The following is a 25,115-nucleotide window of genomic DNA, read 5'->3' on the forward strand; positions in this document are numbered from 1 at the left end:
TGACCCTGACCTAAAGAGCCTTTAAGAACTCTGCATCCCCCTATATCTCTACCCTCCTATCCAAATACACCCCTAACTGCTCTCTATATTTCTCTCATATTATTCCCGTTTTCTGGATTTCACCAGTGCTGTACCCCTTCTGTGGAATTCCCTTACTTGTCATGTCAGACTTTCTCCTTTGTATGCAATATTCAAAAACTGTCGAAAAACCCACCTTTTTCAAGAAGCATACAACCTTAACACCTAAAACTCTCAGCCATCATCCTAATCAAGCTATCTGAATGACCAGCAATCTCTACAATTAACATAAATTGTAATGTAATTTAATATGTGTGTATCAAACCACAGGATTTTGGGATATCATCTTAAAATTAGGAACATTTATGTGAAATATTTGCGGAAGTAGACATTTAAGCCATGTACTGCCTGAAATCACTTGGAATGTAGTTTTTGTGCTAAAAAGAAACTATTTAAAGGTAAATTCCCACCATTCTATTTTCCATTCAGTATGTAAGTAATATAAACAGTCAATGCTTTAGGCTAAACCCCATAGTAACAGAGTGATATAGGTTGCAAAAAAAAAAAGACCTAAGTCGATCAAGTTCAACCCTTCTACCTATCTAAAAGAAGGAAAAAAACTCCACACTAATCAAGCTATTTTTCAAATGTTGCCACACAAATTTTGTAGCCCTTCTTTGTTCTTTTTCTAGTTCTATAATGTCCTTTTTAAAGACTGGTACACAGAGTTGCACCGCACATTCAATGAGAGGTCTTGCCATTGACTTTTAAAGAGGCAAGCTTATATATATATGCCACCCTGCTTTATACATGTCAATGTCTTATTGGCCTTTGAAGCTGCTGACTGGCATTGTGCACAGTTGCTCAGTCTGTGTATAATTATTTCTAAATCTTTCTCGTTCGTTTTTTTTTCCCAGGAGATACCATTTCAGGTATATGTTGCATTACATGAATGCAACATATTCTACATAACTTTACATTTGTCTGCATTGAACCTCATTTGCCACTTGCCTGCCCAATCCCTCATTTTGCCTAAATTTGCCTGCAAAGAAGAAACATCAAGGTAAGACTGTATTACACTACCTAATTTTGTGTCATCAGCAAACACTGAGATATGGCTCTCAATTCATATATGGGAGGTCATTAATAAACAGACACTTGGGTCCAGTTTGAAAATTTTCCATTTACAAAACTCTGCAGTCTGTCTTTTTTCAATCCAAATACATTCATTTGCCCCTAAGCCTGTTTCTAAAAAATTGTTCAGTAACATTTATGTAGAACTGTATCAAATGTCTTAGACCACATTCACTACTACGCCCAGTCTATATTTTACTAACTTCTTCATAGAATGCTATTAAGTTGGTTTGATGAGATCTGTCTTCCATATACTGTATTTGCTCGATTATAAGACAAGGTTTTTTTCAGGGGGTCAAGAGGCATATCTGGGAGGCAGAGTGGCATATAGGGGGTATAAGGCATATCTGGGAGGCAGAGGGGCATAAGGCATATCTGGCAGCAGAGTGGCATATCAGGGAGGCAGAGTGGCATATAGGGGGGTATAAGGCATTTCTGGGGTGCAGAGTTCATTCTATTACCTGACGATAACTCTTGATGACAAACTTTGATAAGGCTCTTTGATATTCTCTTCTGCTTAATATATTCTTATTATTTCTATTTAATTTTGACTACTGTACTAAAATCTTAAAAAAAATAATGAGAAGCAACACAATATGTGTCATTGCCATGCCCAAAGTTATGCGAACTTTGGATTTTGAGTTAACGGTATGCAATGCTTGCTTTTAAAGTCCATTAAATATTTCAAGAACCATAGAAAAGTAGCGCAAGGAAAACAACCTTAACATTAACACTATAATGGGTTTTGTGGGCTGCAACTTTCTACAAGATAAGACCCTGTGAGCGTCTAAGATATAAACAGGCTCCAGTGTTCCTGCAGAAGATTAGTTCTTATTTATTGAAACGTACACAGTTTGGTATATGTTTTAATAAATAAGGCTTACTAATCTTCTGTAGGAGTTCCAGAGCCTTATCCTGCACTAGAAATGTGGAGACATGCACAAATTTTATTGAAAAAAATCTTTTGAAAGCATTGGTCATGTCATGTATTACATAAATGAATGCTGACATTATTAAAAAGAATATGAATTGTGCTGAATGGAAAATTGAGTTTATTATGACCAGCAATGGATCATCTACTAGGTGCAGTGGTCGCTTAAAACTCCAGCCACCATATGTACTTTAAAGTATCCTGTTCCATACTTTCTTTGATCTCCCTTGCAAATGCATAGAGAAATGGGCCTATTTTTTTCCTGTCCCCAAACTTCTAGGCTTGTAGGAGATGTCCTATGTTAGCCTGAGTGGACCCTTCATGTCAAGGTTCATGAGATAGTTATCCCATGGCTATTTACAAATCGGAAAAGTATGATGTACAAATATAAAAGAGACAGGGTCCAGAGCTTATAGGCATTAACTCAAGTGCAAGGATGAGTAAACTAGCAAATCTTAGCATTAAGTAGTAAATCAAGGCAAACTATAATATGACTCCATCAGAGAAAAAGAAAAAAAAATGTGATCCAGATGTCTGTCCGATAAGGAAACGTCTGATAAGGAAAAGTGGGCGAGTGAGTACCATCAAGCCGCTAAAACAGTTCATAAAACATAGATACAATCAATGAACATATTCGCAAGGGCTAATACGTTAAGGAAAAACTCATGGTCATAGACTCCCCACCCTCAGATTTGTGGCTATTGACCACATTGCAGTCCACTTTAGAATCAAGGATGTTATAGCACAGGGAAGTCTTCTGGATTAGCACCCTGGACTGCATTGGCCTCAAGGGGTTTAATGAAAAAAACATAGTACTGTTTCCTTTGATTGTACTGTATTCCCTTTATTAGTTAGTAGCTGGTGGGCTGGAGCTCTGGTTATTTGTAAATACATATTACTAAGACCATTATGTGTCATTTTTCCTTTTTGTCATCTATGTATATTACTGTTGTTTTTATGACCTCCATCATTGTAACTTTTTGCTTCATACTATATAACTTAGCTACTGTTTCGCTTTTACTTTGGCACCTTCAGTGTCTCTGGCTTGATCTCATGTTCTTGAACATGGTATATATATACAGCATATAACCCATGATCTACCCTTCATTTACTTTATTTTGTGCTTTTTAGGCTGTTCCTACCCAGCATGCGAGTAGTCTATACCCAATTAGACACCTTGTTTCATTAGCTCTTGTCGGGTTACCATTCTTATGTGACATTTTTCCCCTTACTATCATTCATAAGGTGCCAACAGTGTGTTAGAGCTGCTGGGGTTGCTCTGTATCACAATAACCAGTATCACAGTATGCAGATTGCCTGTTAACTTCAAGTGTTACTATTTTTGTTGCGTTAGCTTGTGAGGATACATAGTCAGATGTTTAATGGGACACTGCCCTTATGTATTGTTACTATGTTTGTTTTCTCCTCTATTATTAATTGGTTGACTCACATGTTCTATTTAATCTATGTGATATGTGAATGAGATACCTACAAGGACACTGCTGATTGGTCAGTCTACTGTATATGCCTACTCTGATTTAAGTTTCCTTCTCATGCTCTCTCTATGGGCTACTCATTGGTCTACTGATGCAAAACATGTCAGAGATGCCCTTTACCCCACAATCAGTCTGACTGAGCCCCCTTGTAAGATACAGCATTGGACTCTGGGATGACTCACATGAATATGTGCATTGATTGTATCATTGAACTGTATTAGAAGCTTGATGTGTGGTGCATGATTTTTTATATCAGGTTTATCTTATCTCTCTATCTATTGGAACTTGGTGGTTTAGGTGGCATTGGTGTTAATGTAGTTCTTATGTTTTTACCTATCTTATACATATTTTTACATATTTGTTCTATTAGTTTACTTTGGTTGCCATGTTTCCCATTGCTTTAAACTTGAAGGTGAGGGCAGATGTTCCCGCGTCACCCAGCTCTTTTTTAAGGATTGTTTGTTGACTGTGTTATTAAATTCATTTAAGGAAAACCTCTGGTGTGTCTGCTTTCTCTCTCTCTCTCACTCTCTATCTCTTATTATACACATTATATTGCACCATCACATTTTACAGTTCTGCACATTAGACACAACCTAAACCATCACATAACAGCTTGGACATATAAAAGGGCCATACTCCAATGAGCTTGGAATGTATATTCTATTTATATATTAATATAAATTACTTTATAAGCTCAAGGGAACAGCAGCTTGGTAAGTATTAGGAGGCAGCTAAGTGCTCTGCCCTGGGGCAGCAGCCAACCTAAATGCATTAATGCTTAGACTGGGTCTATGTGTCATATGCAAAGGTACATAAATATAGTATTCTTGGAGAAAAGGAATACTTATATATGAAAAAAAATGAACATATATCTTCATCTTTTATCTCTATTCAATGCATATTATATCCACTCCCAAACAAATAGTTGATTTTGTATAATGTGATTTAGTTATTAAGAATTTAGCTAGTCAATATGTACACATGTAACTTATTATTCAGATATGCAGGTCTGCTAAAGGCCTAACTCAGTGGTTAGTGGTGGAACTTGAGATAGAGTTAGGATGGAAGTAGAAAGGATTCCTCCACCTGAGACTCCACCATTTAATGTGGCTCAGGAATCATACTTTTGGATATGATACATGCCTTTAAATAAAAGGTGCAGTAAAATTAACCTGAAGGACATTAAAACATGTACAGTATATATCGGAACATAAAAAAGATCCTCAGTTCCGTCAATCTGAGACACTCTTATTACTTATTACTACTAGTATTATCTTCTGACTATATAAATATATAACAACTGTTGGCAATGATTAAAATAAATAACTGCACATGCACACAAGTCAGTCCCCAACATTACAGTGCAAAAAGCATAATTTTAATAGTAAGATTAATAGTAAAAGTAAGATTTACATAATCAATTTCTTGAGAGAGAAAATGCCATTTAATAAAGTACATGGCATATCAAAAAACCATAAAATATACAGAGAGATATTTAAATGTCACTTAGTAACAGTGTCTTCCACACTGATGATGTTTCTATATGTTCAATTAGAAGAGCTGATGAATCATCGATGTATCCACCAGATGTAGATCTACCAAAATGTAAGTCTGTAGGGACCTATGCATTTTTTATATAGCCTGTCCTCTATTTCTGGGGCAACTGCCAAACCATCTGAGGTGTGATATATAGAAAAATACTGGTCTAATTTATATATGTTTAATGTATTTTTAGATATTAAGAATGAAATACAGTTTCACATTTGTTATGGTAGCATAGCAATGAGAGAGAATAGGTTAGATATGATGTCTCTCTTTTTGCAGTATCTTCAATTTGTTTTCTTTTTCCAACTTTCCATTTCCTGAACGATCATAAGCACATGTAGTAGTTATGCAAGGAATCCAGAGAGGAGAAGTGACATTAAATGAGCAGCCAAAGAAAACCATGGATTCCACTACTTAAATATCAGTTTAACAAAGGAGATTGGGTGGTTCTGAGACTCACTGATAAAACCAATCTCGAACGTTATTCCAGTTTGGGGAGGATTAACAATGGAAAAGTTTTAAGTGGCCTCAGGGCCACTATGTGTGGAGGTCTCTGATTCGTATACACAACAGACATATCAGCAGACTGGCAGTAGCTCTACTTTAAGGAATGGACCAGTCCAGACAAAGAACTGTAGGAATGCATGGAAATATATATTAATGTACGGGAAGGGGCCTTTTGTGATTTTGTTAGCCCTCCATCTGTTCCTAATCTGATATGAATTTCTGATTGGTCTTTGCTGTATTAACAGCAATAAAAGCAGGATAGTGCTGTCATGGTTCCGTTCATACAAGACAAACAATCAAACACTCGTGTGTTTATTCACTAACAAGTCAAGTGGTTAATTGCATGGTTTTGCAAAACAAGTTATATTATCCAAGTGGAAGACAATTGCCCTCCCCAAGTCACTCATTAGAATAGGGAGGTTAATTGCCAAAAACCATTGGAGAGGCATAGAAGCATCCTGTGTTTCTTCCCTACCCTCCATCCAAACTCAAATACAAAAAAAACCACCCATCCACATTTATATTAAGCAGGTAGAGAGGATAAGGTCTAATAGATAAGAGACCGGTTGCAGGGAATACACAAACTTTCAAAACACAATATTGCAGGCCACAAATCAGTAGTAGTAGGCACAGCGGCAGGTACCAGAAGCATAGTCAGACAGTACAGATTCAGGGGCAGGCAGTACATATTCGTAGTCGAGTAGACATACAAGAAATCAGATCTAATATAACTGGCTAACGCACAAGCTCAACGGCAAACTATCAATGAGGAAGGAATCAGGGTACAGCTAAATAGCCTACTAAACAAGTAACAGGTGCAAGTGGCCAGCATTCATTGGCTGTAGGTGGAAATACCCTGAGTCCAGGCAACGAAACAGGAGAGAAGGTGGTTAACTGCAATAAAATGGATCAGCAGCACAGCTTCTCAAGTGGCAGGTGGAACAGAGAACCTGCTTGTAGATGTGAGGTATTCAAGACCTATGCCAGGCATGATCCCAACAAGGCGATCTGTGATGCAGGCCTGGGGCAAAACTGTGACAACAATATTCCCTTTGGGCTCCAGGGTGCAGGCACTCAACAGGTGCAATTTGTGGAGGAAAATGTTTTTCACTTACCTTTAGCAATTGTCACCCAAAGCCCTCTTGCTTCTCAAACTGAAATGGGACAGTCTTAAAATGAAATTTGTGAGGGAAAAGCTTTGAAAGCCTTGCATAAGGTGTAAGACAGATATAATTATTATTATAATATAAAAGCCATCTTCTACCATGAGTTACACAGACAGGTGGGTTCCATTTTTGTAGCGTGGAGTACCACACATCTAGAAATAAAAACCTTGATCAATAAGATTGAGTCATGAGCAAGTTTAATTCCACTGGATTTAGTTTGTAGAACTCCCACTGTTGCAATGGAAATAAATCTCACTTTAAAAGTCAGTGAGTGAAGAATTTTAAACCGAAGAATTGACTTTTTTGGAAATTGTAACATTAGTTTTGCAAAAATGTACTCCTCTCTACAAATAACAACAAGTAATTCAGACCTCCAGCTTTGAAAATAAAGCACACTCTTGAAAGTAACATAAAAACTATATTAATTCCAAATTAAACATTTAAATCCAGGATAAAGTAAAGAGCTGATGATTCTAAAAGCTTCAGACGTCAATGGACCTCCATATGGTATCAGAAAAAGAAAAACGAAAACGGGATGAAACAGCACAGAGAATTTTTCAATTTTGTAGTCATAGATTTCAATATTTATGACTGTATTGCAGACCACAACAAAACATCAGTGAACTTACAATGATTATACCAAGGAAGTAAAATAAATAAAACTCATAATTACATAATTGAGGAGTAATTCTGGAGTGAAAGGTAGAAAGCATGGCCCAATCACTGTCTATTTAGGTCTTCATCCACACACCTACTATCAGGGCCGGCCGAAGACTTAACGCCGCCTGGGGCGAAGTTTAAAATGCCGCCCCCCGCCGACGCCGGGGGGGGGGCGGCATTATCTACCCCCCCCCACCGGTACTTACCCTTAAACAGTCCTGCGGCGAGTCTCCCTGTGCTGCCACGGTGCCGGCTTGTAATGCTGAGCGCCGGAAATTCACGTCACTTCCGGCGCTCTGCATTACAAGCCGGCACAGAGACCGAACAGGGAAACTCGCCGCAGAGGAGAGAGAGAGGGGCGCCGAGCTGGTAAGCGAAAACCACTCGGTGCCCCTCTCTCTCTCCTCCGCTTCAAAAAAAAACAAAAAAAAACTGCTTGGGGCGGCAAAGTGCCGCCCCTTCTGAAGTGCCGCCTGGGGCAATTGCCCCAGTCGGCTCCATTGTAGGGCCGGCCCTGCCTACTATACTTGCTGATGCCCAAGGTGAAGATATGAAGGGTTAAAATTCTGCATGAAATAACCCAGTACAAGTATTTCCTCCAATACTTCTCACGAGAACTCAATAAAAGGTATATGAAATTCTAAACAGTTCTATCAGTTTAGACAATATTTATTAATTGAGTCTTTTATGCAAATACTACCAATAGTACAGAAAGTCATACTGGCACTTAGTATATTTAGTTATTTTCTTGCAGTAAATTGCCATTTTCGAAGAGCATATGATAAGCTTATTGAAAGGCAAAAATGTCCCTGAACTAAGATATAATTCAGAAAAAATGCTACTATTTTGACAGTCAACCTCATTATAATGATATATTATAATACCCTCACCTTATATATATATATGTATATACTGGATGTTTTATTTATGCATAGGTCAAGCAATGATTGCATAAAAAATGGTCCCAGATTTTGCTTCAAAATGATGGTCAGTTTAAGTATTACTATCATTATTATTTTACATTATTTAAATAGGTATAGTGAAAATTTTAACTTTTTGGGGACCGGGTGTATACAAGAAAATATTCTATATATAGAAAGGGACTCTCCAGCCATCATATGGACTTTAATTTATATGATAGCAGGGTAGTGACTTTTTTTTTTTTTGTTGTGTAGCCCTTGCAAGTTCATGGACAAGTTAATATCTTTTCAACATTTGTCCTCCCACCTGATTTACTCATTGGTTCCCAGTTCCAGTGCTGGCTTGGATTAGGTTTGGTAAAGGACTTGTTAGATCACCCTTGTACATGCACAGAAAGTCCCCTCATTGAAATCAGTTCTTGCCACTGATTGGCTGAGGCATGTCGGACTATATAGGAGGCATGGTACTGCAGCTTTTGAGCTGCAGCCTATCTTAAAGGTAAGTGATTTATTTTATTTTGTATTTCACCTTTAGTCAAAGCAAATGAAAGTACTTTAAAATGCACTCTTTGTTTAGGAGGCTTCCTGGGACACTGGAGTCTCTTTTTAAGAGATGGTGTGCATATGCTCCACCCGACAGCATGTAATTGACCAGGTACAAGTTATATTTTATGTAGTGCACTTCTTTTCTCTAACTGTACAGGAGAAAGGTTTTGCAATGTAACATTTGTTTCCTTTTAGTGTTGTGGTGGGTGAAAACCGAGGCTGAAAACAACTAAAATACTGACCACTGTAAGAATAGAGAAAATAACTTTTTCATTCACAGCTTAAGTGTGCCATTAAAGCACAGACAACAACAAAGGAGTTTAGAGGAACGGAAAAAAAAAGTTGTGGAATTTTTGCCCCAGGATAAACACAGCTAAATTGTCAGTTTAGATGCACAATAGCAAAATGTAAGCTGTTTTACCCAACTGAGGAATTCAATACAAATGTTAGTAACTAAATAATGACTTAAGCTTGAAAATAATCCTTTCCCCCTCCCTTCAAAATAGAAAGAACACAAGCTCTCTTTGGCTTTCTGGGGTAATGCTCTTCATATCCTTCTCAAAATAGTTTTTCTTGCTTAGAAGTGAAATTGGTGTTTGGGTTAATTCACTTATGAATTTCTTTGAACTTTTAATTTCCAGAACGAGTTGATTATTTGTTGCAGATTGTCCATTGGGTTTTTTGTTGTATTTCTTACAAATGAGTTCCTTGTGAAAGGGGAACAGGCATGAATTTTACAGAGTGTTTTACTAGGGTTGAATAATTAAAACAGGAGTTTAGAGTGAAGGACCATCCCCACTGAGATCCTTCTGCAAAAAGGGCAGATCAGGACTTCCATTATGGACACTTTAATCAGTTGGACTCAAGAATCCTTCATGCATTCATTATGCATTATGCAGGGTCATCTCCATTTTTATAGGAGACGATCATTGTGATTTATTGAGTGAGCTGAAATATTTAACTCACATCCAAACTAATAGTTTAGTAACTACACAGCAGTTTAAGGCCATGTATAAATCTTGGCATGACTGCGCCTTTATTAAAGCGTTGTGTGGTTGTGGACTGGCAAAGGTCACCAACTCACCAGAACATCAATGAGGCCCTTAATTCAATTATATTGGATGATCAAAGGTTGCGTTTAATCAGGGTTTGGTGGACAACACAACACAAAATGTAATTTCTAAAGACATTCCCTGCTGTTTGTACAAATACCATTGTGAATTTTAGAGCTATTGACTATAAAAGAGGGGAAGAAAAGAAAGGGGGATCTGGGTCCCTACAGAGGGATACAGACAATCTTTAAGATGAGGGGAATATGCCAAATTTTAAAAAAAGACTATATCGTTCTAATACCATTCAAAAAAACACAACATTGCCAAAGAGCTTACAACTTGGTTGGTGCAATAAAGTGGAAAGCAGAAAACGGTAAAAATGTTTAAATTAGTAATATACACACATATCTGTTTTTAATAGCACATAATTTCTATTTAAGAAGTATGCTTACATGTAGTTAGAGTTGTCTGCACAATAGGGAACAAGACTTGGAACACTCAAAACGGGTGGCTCATTTTAGCAAGGATTAACGAAGAGTGAAATGCTTGCCAGACACACTCCTACTGTATTGTAACCAAGTTTGGTATTGTACACTTTCAATAGGAAATATTTCCTTCCTCTCGGTTCTGCAAATATATTATTAGTTGGCACTTTTAAAACTGTATGCCTCTGAATAGTTTGTTAATGCTTAGAACTTTACAGTGTTTTGTGTTTTTTTGTTGAAAGACTAGGAACGTAAAGTCCTGCCAATTTTTTACTCCCTGCCAGGTCCTATTAGCATAAATGAAAAGGTTTATTTTCAGAAATGCCTGATAAATTACTTTACACAATCACTAATGAGGGTGCTGTCAGCAAGTGAGAATCATTTCTAAAATCCCCTTGGCAAAAGTAAGTGATTGTCCTACTTACCTCACAGTGAAGCTGACCAAAACCACTATATAACCCCTAAAATGCTGAAGGTGTTGGCTATCTAGCAATTCATTATATCTATATCTATTATAAGATAGATAGATAGATAGATAGATAGATAGCAAATGTGAATCTAAGATAAGACCATGGACTAATTAAGATCTGGGCCGAATGGTTCCTATCTTCTAAAATTTTATGCTTCTGTGTTTCTATGAGACTACCTCCACCAAGAACAAACAGCATTCAAACAGCCTCCCCTCATTCATAGACCACCTAAGGGGGAAGTGTAGGGTCAATGAGACAAACTGAGGCAAATGGTGAGAATTTGATGAAGAAAGTCCGCAACTTTTGAAGGGAATAGGAAAGAAATTGGAAAAAAGATTATAGAGTAGTGGGGAGTGGATCTATAATGGCATAATGCAAGAACATAAGGGGAGGCATGGTGATTTATGATACAAAGAGGATGAGTAACCTTTTTGACATGACATATAATGGAATAATAATAATATATCTTAAAAAATAAAGTTTCATGGGATTTTTGGAATTTAGTGATGTTCGCTGGTATATTACCACATTAAGATGGTCTGTTACATTTTTAGATAAAGTACGGTAATCCTAGAAAGAAACATAAAATGCACAGGCACATAGTTGAAAATACAATGTACTGTATGTAACCACACAGACATGGTATCAGTCTACATGCCTATATATATTAGACATTATGTAACTATGCAATCACAATACCAACAGAAGACAAAAACAGCAGTGATTGTTAATGTTCTACATATCTGTATAGGCAAACAAAAGCATAGGTCTTCAATAAACAAAATTAAACAGCCTTATAAAAAAATTCTAGACCAACATTTGGATTCCAGGCTGAGATGGACATGTTTGCCCTGTTGATGTTTTAGTTAGTGTTGACCAAGGAAAATGTGTATGTTTTGCAAAGCACATTCTAAATTATATTTGGAAAACTCACTGTAGGTTTAACATTCTAGGGCAGCTTATACTTTCTAGCTATCACATTAATATAAAATAATTAAAATAATATGAAAAATATTTAATAAAAGCCTCACAAACAAGATAGACTGTTGTGAAATATGAGATACTTACTACTAAAAACATTTTTTTCTTTTAAAGCATCAAACAACCATATTCCCTAAAAGCTTTATTTAATTATTTTATCCACCTTTCAAAAGAAAATAGACACTTTTGAACAACTTTTTTATTTATGTTTTTTTCTTCACTATTGTAAACAACAACTTTGTGAATGAAGCCCATTTATCATGCTGCCAATTGAGTATTTTGAGAAAACAAAAAATGTAGGTCAAGGCAAACATAAAAGCTACTTTGAAAAAGCACTGCCTCCTTGTGACTGGGGAATAAATACGTTCCTCAACTGGTTTTAAGTGTTAACCTTAACAAAAGAAGCATTTTAATTACACATTCACGATCTGCAACTTCCAAAACATGGGTATCTAGACAGAAGTAGCACAAAAGCCTATTTTGGAAAATCACATGACAAGTGAATCAATTATTCACACTATCAATCGGCAGTAAACATGTTTACTTTTTCTGTGTCTTTTAAAAAGTGCTGTTTTATATGGCAACCTTAAAGGGACCATCATATAGAGCTGCAACCCCATGGGACTGCCACCCTTGACCTAGTCAGCTAGTCCACTTAGCATAAAGGATGGGTGAGCACCTAAGGAGCAAAGTTGCATTTTAAAGGCAGGTGAATTATGCACTGATCAGCCATATCATAATGACCACTGACAGGTGAAATTAATAACAAATGGAAGAAGGTGGCCTGGTCTGATGATCACATTTTCTTTTACATCACGTGGAAGGCCGGATGCATCCATGGAGGCTCCAACTCGCAACTTACAGGACTTGATGGATCTGCTGCTAACGTCTTGGTGCCAGATGGCATAGTACACCTTCAGAAATCTAGTGGAGTCCATGCCTCGGCAAGTCAGGGCTGTTTTGGTGGCAAAAGGGGGACCTACACAATATTAGGCAGGTGGGTCAAAATGGTAAGGCTGATCTGTGATTATGCGTGTTGAGATTCTGAGGTATAGTCAGGGCCGGCCCGACAATGGAGCCGAGTGGGGCAACCGCTCCAGCCCTTTTTTTTTTTTTTAACGCGAAAGAGAAAGGGGCTCTCTCTCCTCTGCGGCCAGTCTTCCTGTTCGGTCTCGGTGCCGGCTTGTAATGCTGAGTGCTGGAAGACTTCCGGCGCTCAGCATTACAAGCCGGCACCGAGACCGAACAGGGAGACTCGCCGCAGGACTGCTGAAAGGTAAGTACAAGGGGGGCATTTTAAAATTCGCCCCAGGCGGCATTTTGCCTTGGGCCGGCCCTGGGTATAGTATACTGTTATCTCTAGAATGGAGTCAGAGGGGCAATTAAAAGCATACAAGGGGCCTTTCTGGATTTTACCTGGAAGCTCTGGAAATCAGAGCTAACTTCCAGGTGGCAGTGTGTTTAATCTTCTGTGGGGGAGTAGAATTTAACCCTACTCAGGACCTGCCTACTGCCCACCCTGGCCTTCATCTATATTGCATTCTTTCAATTCTCTCAGGGACTAGCCCCCTACAACCTGCAGGGGGTAAGAGAGTGAGAATTATAGAAAGGGTTATAGAAAGGTATAAGGGCTGTCTTTAATGCAGGCCAAAAGAAGCAGCTGCCCTGGGTCCAGTCATCCCTGGGGCCCTCAAGGTGTCTACACAAGGATGGGAAGAGATATTGAGGAAAGATAAAAAGGGAGAGATAGAAAGAAAGATAATAAGAAGAAGTAGAGATGGGACAAAGGGGAGAATTAAAGAGAAAGAATAGAGATAAAAAGAAAATGAAGATATGAGATAAAAAAAAAGCAAAGAGAGGAAGAGCGATAAAAGAGAAAGAAGAAAGACAATGAGAAAGCAGGAGATTAAAGAAAAGGGCATACATTAAAGAAAACAGAGGAGAGAGAGATAGAGAATGGGTGGGGGATAAAAAGATAGATAAAATGAAAGGGAGCTATAGAAAGGAGAGATAAAGAGGAAGGGAGAAAAGCAAGAGATAAAAATAAAAAGAGAGATAAAGAGAATCTGCATGCTTAGAGTTTCCATGGGTTAGGTATTTGATCTATATATTCAGTATTGAATTTGCATTTTGATCTTATTCAGTTGCTCTATACCTGTTTTCACATGATATTTATTTAATCTATACCTGAAAATACAGTGTTTTTCAGTTAATCTATATCTGCAATGCTGTGTTTTCCATGTGTTGTTTATTTTATCTATACCTGAACAATATGGTGAAAAGAGAGGTGTGGCCCAGCGAAGGAGAGGAGAAAGGAACTCTGGGGTGATGACAGGGCGGAGCCATGGGTGTGCCCTGATCTTGACTTACCGGACCCGCCCCATTCATTTAGTATTGTGCTCCTCCCCTGCACATGTGAAAGGCCGCACTAACAGTTTCCCCCTTATCAGTGAGGCAAGTACTTTTGTCTTTTTGGTGTTAAGGTGGAGGGCGTGATTGCATACTAGGGAGTGCCGGGAGTGGGGGTGTGGTTGCAAGCAAATGCTTGCCCAGGGCCCAATTAATATTAAAGACGGCCCTGAAAGGTATATATATATATATGCAATGATTTATTCAGTGATCTGATGGGCTTCCCTTTCATCTTTCATCTTTACACGCCACAATAAAATATTTTATTTTCAGTATATCCATATAAAACACCAGGGACCTTATCTGAGCAAGAAGTGCAATAGCTGGATCAACATCAAGGGGAACATGGCAACAATGTCAACTGCACAGGTGATGTACCGAGTCCATTGTGTAGAAAGATAACTCCTGGTACACAGTCAAAAAAAGAAAAATTTATCTGGCACAAAACGGTATAGTTAAAATATTAAATGAAAGGGACATCCCAGTGCCAAATGCAGTCCCACCAATGAAAAATTTATATTTTAGTTCTTAGTAAGTGCTTTAATATGCATTTTTTAGGTTGAAAAAATATATTAAAAAAACATACTTTTCTTTAGTGCTATACCACACTGCCCCCCCTCATGCCAGTTTTGGCTATGTGAAGCAGTCAATCACTGACAGGAAAGCACTCTCATTAAAATAGTTACATTTTGCATCAGGGGTCCTTGTTAGACCCTCCGGAACCCCCAGGTGATGAGTATAGCACATGGATCCCAGCAAGAGTAGGGAGTGGGAAATAAAACATGCATGGTGGGGGATTCTGATGGATCCCTATATGTAGAGCAAAAAATGTTTTATTATCATAATTTATTTTCCGTGACAAAATGTTTATACGGTAAATTAGACAATGCTTTGATTCCAGCTTTGTGGGAACAGTTTGGGGAAGGCCTTTTTCTATTCCAGCATAACTTTGCCCCAGTGCACAAAACAAGGTCCATGAAGACAGGGTTGGGTGAGTTTGGTGTGGAAGAACGTGACTGACCTGCACAGAGCGCTGACCTCAACCCTATCAAAGACCTTTGGGATGAACTGGAAGGGAGATTTCAAGACCAGGCCTTCTCATCCACCATCTGTGCCTGACCTCACAAATGCTCTAGTGGATGAATAGGCAAAAATTCTCACAGAAGAGTGGAAGCTGTTATAGCTACAAAGGGGGGGACCAATACATATACATGTATCATGTCTATGTATTTAAAATGCAATGTCATAAAAGTCCTTGTTGGTGTAATGGCATGTGTCCATGTACAATACATGTGTCCATACAATGTATGTATAAAAGGCTGCAGATCATATTATGTCTGTACAATGTTTCTCCTACTTATATGCATACTAGTTTGGGTTGAATTTTTATTTAACCAAAATTGAAATAGACATGCACTCCGGTTTAACTGATATTCCAATAAATATTTATTTCAAAGAAGCTGATCCATATTTGATCAGCGTGGGAAAACAACCAACCAAAAAATTTGCAAGCTTACCACTTTTCTCGCCTCATTGGGCACTTACTCATAAGCTATTTAGCATTAGAGATTAATTGACTCCATTAAGTGAACCTGCTGATGTGCAGTTAAACACATCAGGACATATAGGGACCAAAAATAGGTCTGGGCAAATTAAGCAGATGTTAAGTGTTGCATGCAATTGAAAAAAGGTCCAGGCTGAATGGTATACTCGGCAAAATGTCTTATGGTCCGAAACTTTCGGTCTTAAAGTCCGAAACGGGGAAGCCGTCACAGTACCACACAGTAGCTCAAAAGGCACCATGAAAAAAATAACAGCTCTCATGTTTCCAGTGTTTCTCTTGTGGCGCCTATGTGATGTTACTGATGTTGGGCCTTGCAAGTTGCCCTGGGTCCTACACCCAACTTGGCGGTCCTGCTTATGGTCATACAGTATAATCCACTTTTGTTTTGTTTCTATGGCCGGTTCAAGCCTGATTAGTATGGATCTATAGATTATATGATGCAATTTCTAAAATATAAGTTTATAGGAGAATCTCACTGGGGTTAGTGTATAATTTAACTCTCCTGCAAACCTTAACAAATGAATTATTATTATAGTTATTGAATACACCACTTTATTATCTTTAATATCACTTTATTGTTGACAGACCAAATCATGTAATTGAAAAAATTCAATGTGAACGAATAGCAAACATGCACATGGTTTTGTCTTCTCTACTCAAAATCCAAAAAGATCCAAAAGAGTCATGGTGTTTCTCTGGAATTGTTAAATGTGACTCATCTGAGTGAAACCAATACACCTGCGTTTATTTCACCTCTCTCTGAAAACAAGCCAGCTTCTAAATCAAAGGACATATGATGATAGACATGTGATCCAAGACTACCACACACCTAAGACTTCATCTTCTTACTAGATCCTTTCACAAACAAACCTTTAAAGTGAGCTTTAAAGTGGTTTTCCGATTCTTCAACCATCTGCAAGCTGAGTACACATATTGTGTGAAATTAATGAACCCTTCTGTAGAATGCCGCTCCGTTTGTTACACTCATTGTGAACATTTAAACATTAAAGTGATATTGTAAAGTTCTATTATCTAATGCTGTTTGTGATGATTGTCAGCAGACTAAGATTAAGATTGAGTTTCCAGGTAAAATAACATTCTATTTGCCCATCAAATACTAAATATGCAAATAGACTTTACAATAAGTCCATAATTATATTCATTCATAGTTTCTGAATGTCAGGTGACCATTTTTTTCCACCTTGTCTGCTCATTTTCCTGTCAACTTGAAACCTAATCCATATTGATGATGTGTAGAAGAACTAGAGGGTGAAATTTGAAGATACATGCAGAGAATTAAAGGGTGAAATAAAAAAAGGAACATTAGATTTGTGGGCATACAGGTTAGTCTTCCACTGCTACTGCAGTCAGGCAAAGAATTCAAGGAATTCTTACCATATGCATAATGTTACCCTAAAGAATCATGTGTCAAGAATGAGGATGGACAGAATAGATGGATCAACTGATTTTTATCTGCCACTACAATCTATGTTTCTATCTGTCCTCCAGGATAACATATCCATAAACCATTTTTCTATCCTCCACTGGTAAGTCATAGCTTCATGTTCAAATACTCATGTTCCTTCCTCGCTGAACCCTACCAAATTTTTCTCCACTGTTAATGATGTCTGTTATATTCTTTCATGTTTTCCAGGAACTAAATATCAAATTAAAGAAGCCCTTTGTTGATATGCTTTGTTATTAGGAGCTGTCTAACCAATCATTCATAGAGCCTAGTCTCTTGCATTGCCATTATCATCTGCACTACATTCTTGGTAAAGGTGAGCAATTGCAGCTTAGTTATATAGAGGGATAAACCATTTTGGCTGCTTTGTGCCTTTATTCACATTCACAATAGCGGAATAAGATGAGGAGATGTGAAAATTGGCATACACAGAAAGGTTTGGCAGGGCAGCACATATGCTTGTAATTGTACCTGTAATATTATAGCAGTCTTACTAACGCATATAGAAACACACAATTTGATGGCAGGTATGTGGCTCATAGTTTTACCTGTTGTAAGACCTCATAGATTGCTTGGTTATTCCTCTTGCTCAGGATAGCCTTATACCTATTCCATACATGTTTACCTTTACATTGTATTAACCACTACCATACTACACAGAAGACTTTCACACTTATCTGAAACCTTTTAAGTGTAGTAACATATTTTTTAATCATAAATGCTACAATAATAAATACATGTACAAATATAAAACCATGTATCTTGAAAGCATTTAATAATAATCCATCAAACTTTGCTAAAACAGCAAATTTGCTACTACAATAGTTTCAAAACAGCACTATTTCTGCAAACCCAGCCAAACCAGAAGGGAAAATCAAAGTCGGAACGTCTATATTTTATCTTTTGTGTGACACTGTAACTGCATGTTTAAAGATGACATGGTCTAATGATTTTACAGCACCTACTCTATTTAGAGGCAGAGAAAACGTACACATGTGTGCCACTGTTTCCACTTGTGCAAAGAACACAAAGGAAGTACTTGTACACAAAGGATTAGAGTATAAGCCATCAAAGTACTTCTTATTCCAACTTTGAAAACAACAAAGCCATGGTATGTACAGAGCAATGACAGGTGTGTCAGGTATTGAGAGATGATTTTAAAGATAAATACATGATTTTAAATGGGCTATTCAAATCAGCAATAATAGTTTTAGTATTGTAGAAATAGAAATGCTGATTATTAGCCAGCTTTGTAGCTCTATCTATCTATCTATCTATCCATCTATCCATCTCTTTATATTTTCTGCCTCACCGAAATGTGTGGTGGAGATGGAGTTACCTGATCTACAGAAAATAAACTGCTGGTATTTCCATAATAACTACTGTGAGTGATACCAGTGGGAAAATGTAATCCTGCTGCCAGTGTCTATGAAATACTACAGAGCTTTTCCTTGGTTAATGGCTCCAGCACCCTATATATTGATTTCTCTCCCACACTACTTCACTACTTCCTCTCTACAGCTACAGCTTGATCTTATTTTGTGGGTTTACTTTTTAAATGTCAGTGACTTGATGGGGTCTCATAACCATAACATATTTTCATAGATATATTACGTTACAATTAACTCAATTTTATGTAATCAATTTTTGAAAGCAATTTAGGTTGTGACTAAAGTTAAATAGGACTTTAAAGGTTGTCAAGGGCCATATACCCGCCATCATGTTAGGATTTCACTAACCGATCATTAATCGGTTTTCAGGATGTCTCATTGGGGAATACATGTAACTGGAATTAATGCTCTATGAAGAAATTAATTTATAGGCGATGCGAGGGCTGTCTCATTGGGGAATACATGTAACTGGAATTAATGCTCTATGAAGAAATTAATTTATAGGCGATGCGAGGGCTGTCTCATTGGGGAATACATGTAACTGGAATTAATGCTCTATGAAGAAATTAATTTATAAAAGATGCGAGGGCTGTCTCATTGGGGAATACATGTAACTGGAATTAATGCTCTATAAAGAAATGAACTTATAGGAGATGTGAGGGCATGTGCCAGACCATAGGAGAGGATAGCCACACGAGGTCATCTGATTACCGATGGGAACTGGGTGGTTTACAGGAATGGGCAGAATCCCTCAACATCCGGCAATCAAAAGGTACTCAGAGGCTGGCTGTTAAATTGTGATATTCAAAACTCACCATTTATTGAGCATTATTTTTCAATGTATATTTTCAGCGATAAGTCATCTGGAGTTCAACCTTCCTGAAATAATCATTATATATAATGCAACAAAGTTGTTTACTTAGTAGTCCAATTCTATTTCAAATATCAAACACGACTTTCTTTGTCTATGAACCATATAAAATAATAAATCACTGGCTCATTCCCGAGTCATTGTTTTTTCATCTTTTCTTTCCTCGTTGTTTTGCTATAAAAAAATAGTGCTGATAATGAGGGAAACTGGACAGCTTGTTAATGGAGATTGATAAAATCTATTGTTTTTGTTTCTCAAGTATCCGTCAGATAAAGAATTTGATTGACTGACATTAAGATAATTACGTAAGTGGTGTACAACCTAAATAATCTGCGGCAATTAGTTCTGTGTTTAATTGTCTGATACGAATCTAAGGCAGGATTTGTTCTGCAGTCTGTGAAATGTATTCACTGCAGGAGATCTCTATCAGACTAATCAGCAGCAAATCTTTTCACCAGGGGTTATGAACCACAGCAAATAAAGTACAAAGGTGTTTCTTTTTCCAAAAAAGACAGTAAAGCATTTCCAAATCAAATGCTGAAACAAGCAAGTTATATCAAAGTTTGTATGCTTCGCATACATAGTGTCCTAATTGTTGATGTTGAGACACTCCCGCACAGGGACCCTAAGCAGGTTTTTTTGTGCCACTCTTTAGGTGAAATGGATACTCTGCATGTGCTTTAAGGGTAGAGACCTAAAAAGGGCAAGTCCCATGGAAAAAAAATATTTTTCTCCTTGAGCATTAAATTCTGTGCTACAGTCATTTGAAAAAGAAAGGATGTTTTCACACATGGCTTCTCCATTTTGGCTTTATTTTGTTGAATAAATAATAACAGTGCAATATGTCATGTGTTGTTCATCTGAGGTGGTATTTACCTATTTTTATTATTATTTGCTTTTACAGTATAATACATAGTAAGAAAAGACAAGTAGACAAAGCCGGAGTTAACAGACAAATTGAAATGTTTAAGTTCAATTATAGTATAGAAAATACATATACAACATCTTAATCAGAAACTGATATATAGTATTACCAGCGAGAAAAGACATAAAAGAAAAATAATTAACGTACTACAATTATGGTATATGGTTATTGGTAAGGTGTTATTGGTAAGTAAGAATATCCAAAGTGGGTTGATCCCTGTTTATTCCAGTTTACTTGTAAGTTATTACAAGGTAAGTCTTCTCCAGATTTCCCAATACTTGTGCATAAGTCCCTTTGCTCTTTAAAATCCACGTTCCGTATTCCTCTGATTAGTAATCTGATTTTTAATATGTTCCCAAAAAATTATCTTATTTTGTCTCCAGTTTCTAGTTATAACTATTAACATTGCGATTCTCACATGATCTACTCATCTACATGATCTACGTTTTTTTGTTTTGTCATAATCATCTCCCAGTCTTGATGTGGCTATGTGTCTTTCTACTACAAAAGAGCTATTTTACTACATGACCACCATATATGTATCCTGGAACCGTCGCCTTCTTCACATCTCCAGGGATTTATTTTGTGGAGCCTTTGCAGTACCATATACCACCTATTAACTATTTTAAAGAATATCTCTTGTGGATTTAAGCAGTGTATGTTCTTCGTAAAACTGATTCCAAGCTCTAATCCACCGTTATTCTGTAGAAGGTAGAGTATCTATATTTAAGTCTCTCTCCCATTTTTTCCAAACAGATGGGGATTTAAAGTCGTCTAATTCTAAGATCAGGTCAGTACTAAGTCTAAGAACTTTCTTTCTAGCCTGATTGTCGAATATTTCCATAAATGTAATCTCTTTTTCCTCATTATTCCCTGCCAGAAGAGATTGATATAGGTAATATTTCACTCTCATATAGGAGAAGCTTTTCGTATATTCTATGCAGATCTATACAATCTTCCAGATAATAGTCATAAGCGGGAATTAATTAAAAATATCTACAATCTACCAAGATAAGTAAATTATCGATGGCCCAATCAGAAGAATGTGAAGTGACTAAAGTAATAACGCTATTGAAACGAGGCAAAACCCCGGGTCCTGATAGATATATAGCCGAATTCTTTCAAATTTTAAGTTTAATTTTGACTCCCTATTTATGAAATATGTTTAATGAAATAAAGAATCAGAGGAAATTTCCTCGTGAGATGTTACAAGCTGTTATATGCCTTGATAAAGTTCCTTCAGATGTTAAAAACTATAGACCAATATCTTTAATAAATCTAGATACTAAAATATACTCTGCGATAATTGCAAATAGAATTAGAACTAAATTAGACGTATTAATACATAAAGGTTTTATACAATCTAGATCCTCTAGCAATAATGTTAGGAAAATAATAGATATCTGTAATTCTATAAATATTACCAGGGACCCCACGCTGGCCCTGTCATTAGACGCAGAGAAAGCGTTTGACAGGGTCAGCTGGGTATTCCTGGAAGAAACTCTAAAGGCAATGGATTTTGGACATGGATTTATAGATGCAATAATGGCATTATATACTACTCCTACAGCTAAGATAGTGGGTCAAGGATTTGACTCAATGGTTGAATATTTTCAATTCTACAAGACAAGGTTGTCCATTGGCTCCATTATTATATATAATTTCATTGGAACCATTCACATCTAAAATAAGATATAATACTAACATTTTAGGTAACAAATTGGACATCTGGAAATGAAACTGTCCTCTACACAGATGATGTATTGATTACTTTGGACAAACCTATTGTTCCTATTCCGGCCCTATTAGAAGAAATTGAACTATACGGTAGTTTATCCACTATAAATAAAATATAGAAAAATCACAAGCTATGTGTATAGCTATGACAGATGATGATAAAAATTCACTTAAATCTAGATTCCAATTCCTTTGGCCAGATTATCTAGGAGTAATGATTCCGGCAGAAGGTGACAAGATTATGGAAAAAACTCAAGTGAAATTAAATAAATGGAAAAATCTTCCTATATCTTGGATGGGTAGAATCAATATTATAAAATCATATATACTACTGGTTTGGTTATATAGATTAAGAATAATTCTGGATGGTCTACCCAAAGAATGGTTCAATTTAATACAATCTAAATTTATGAGTTTTACATGGCGTGACAAACATCCTAGAATTAAAAAAAATACCCTGTTTATGCTTAGGAATCGAAGTGGATTGCAATTAACACAGTCTAAAGGATGTGAATGGTATATATTTGAACAAACTATCTTGGGTCTTAGGAATTTAGAATTAGTCCTTTGGTTGCAGAAACACGATTTAAAGATATATCTGTGAGATCTAAAAGGGACATCACTTAGCTGAATTCGACTTTTCTGGCAGAGATTTAAGAAAAAAATGAGTTTTAGTTATTTAATCACTGAGAAGGCCCCGATAGAGCTCTTAAATAAAAATATTCTGGATATTAGTCTTAATGAATGGAGACAATGCGGGATTAATAGGATAGAGGATGTTATCATAGGTAATAAATTGAAGGACTTCTCCTCGCTTTGCTCTGAATTTGGTCTCTCTAATAAAGAAGTATTTACCTAATTATTAAACTTGCTAAGGAGTAGATGATTGTTAGTATGTCCTTATATGTAAAAGCATAGCGTTTGATACAAAATCTACATACAATAATGAAGGTAAACACTGACAAACACTGACAAAAATGTTGTTTTGCTAAAATGTTGTTTTGCTACAATACATGTCCTTTCTTTGCAGAGCAGACCAGAAAGTTATAATTGTTATGTTATATTTTGGATACTCCAGCATCACACTTGAGTTATTTATGGCAATGTTAATTAAGTCTGTTCTCACAAACATTAGGGTTTGCTATTACTGTAAGTAGTATAAGTGTTATAATTATTTTAAATATAAAACAGGCAACTTTGGGGAACTTTTATCTTAAAAAATACAAATGTAACCTTTCTTAAACAACTATATTACTGTTATATCCAACAAAAAAATCACATACTATGGTCCTAGCAACACACTAAAAATTAAAAAAAAGAATAAAAATAAAATGTCTTCAGGGTGGAATATTTTAATAGTGTATAAGATAGAAAACTGTAGAAACATAAATCATATTAAAATGACAATATTTTAAAAATCAAATGTAATGATTAGAATACAAATCTAAACATACAAAGGTTTTTTTTCAAAGTGCCATGTAGTTTAAAAACAAATTAACTGATTTAAGAGCAAATACAATTAAGGAAATAAAAAATGCTCAGTGTTATAAGCATATAGAGATATAAGGTTAAACAGCCTAAACAAATATGACTTTCCCAAACCAACACCACATATGTCTTTGCCTTAGAAAATTAGATTATTAATATTACAACTTTATTTTATGTAACACATCAAGTGTTTCCGTAATTGCAGAACAGGGGATAAATATCTATAATGAAGATTTTGTGAATGATCTGTAGTAGAGCATAGAGGAAAAAATTTGCCCATCTCAAAAAAATGCTAATTTCTGCCCTGGCAAACCCTCATGGGAAAAATCTTGTTTCCATGCACAAGTTTCTGCTAGCCTCATAACATATGGTTGTCTATTACAAAAGTTTTGTTCCACAAATGCATTTTTTAAATATCTTGCCTTTATCTGCAGATATGTGAAATTAACCAACCTCATACATGCATAGAGCAATGCATCAAATTGTATTATGAAATCATCCATTTAAACACACTCCAGCCAACTATAATATCATTACATATAAATACAACACTTAACACAAATTATTTGGCAATATTTCTGTGTTCAGAAATGAATAGTATATCCTAAAGAGTTTTACAACGTAGCTTCTCATTTCCTTTCATATGAGATGATGGTTAACAGTTGCAAATCAGCTGTTCCAGTTTGAACTCTAAATCCAGTCCACTGGTGGTATTCATGGTTTCCCATTGTTAAAAAATAATTGAGAACTTATATGATGTTTTACCTGTACAGTGTTGTTTAATTCATAGTTTTTCCTGACATATCCTTGGACACTTCTTTCAACTCCCTCATCTTGCACTTTGCACTTATCCCATAAGGGGTATACTCTTTCTCAAAGATAGATTATGTAATGTATGTAGCATGATTGCAGGTCCCCTTTGGAACTTAAAAAGCTTTTCTACCTGCATAAAAAACTTGACAGTCAAATCCCAGTTTGCCAATAAGTTCCAGATGTGTTTGTGTGTCTAACACATGTGTATGAGACTGTATATAAGTGCAAACATTGATATATACATGAATAATTAGTGCATTATTTTAAGCCTAAAATCACATTATTGTTAAGTGTCACACTAGACCATTGTTACTGAAAAGAAACATATTTAAGAACAACTAGTGGCCACATCTGGTTGCTAGATAAGGTTTGGTTCCTGTGTTCTGGGTTACATATTAACCACTTAATGTGAAAGAAATGTGTGTTGTTCAACTTTTCAACTTGGTCAATATCAACCTCTTTATTATGCATTTGTAAGAATATAATAATTAGACTATAATATTTTGAGAACAGGACATAGCCTTTTAACTAGGGTCTA

The 25,115-nt window shown here is 36.4% G+C and overlaps 1 protein-coding gene across 1 annotated transcript in view; it reads right to left on the bottom strand.

The window, feature by feature from the left end:
* The window catches only part of LOC149300678 (succinyl-CoA:glutarate CoA-transferase-like), a 292,551-nt gene that overhangs the window by 41,166 nt on the left and 226,270 nt on the right, over nt 1-25,115 (bottom strand). The window lies entirely within an intron of this gene.

Source organism: Sceloporus occidentalis, unplaced genomic scaffold, assembly GCF_023333645.1.
Source record: "Sceloporus occidentalis isolate IW3139 unplaced genomic scaffold, rSceOcc1.0.p SCAF_23, whole genome shotgun sequence".
Lineage (NCBI taxonomy): Eukaryota > Metazoa > Chordata > Lepidosauria > Squamata > Phrynosomatidae > Sceloporus > Sceloporus occidentalis.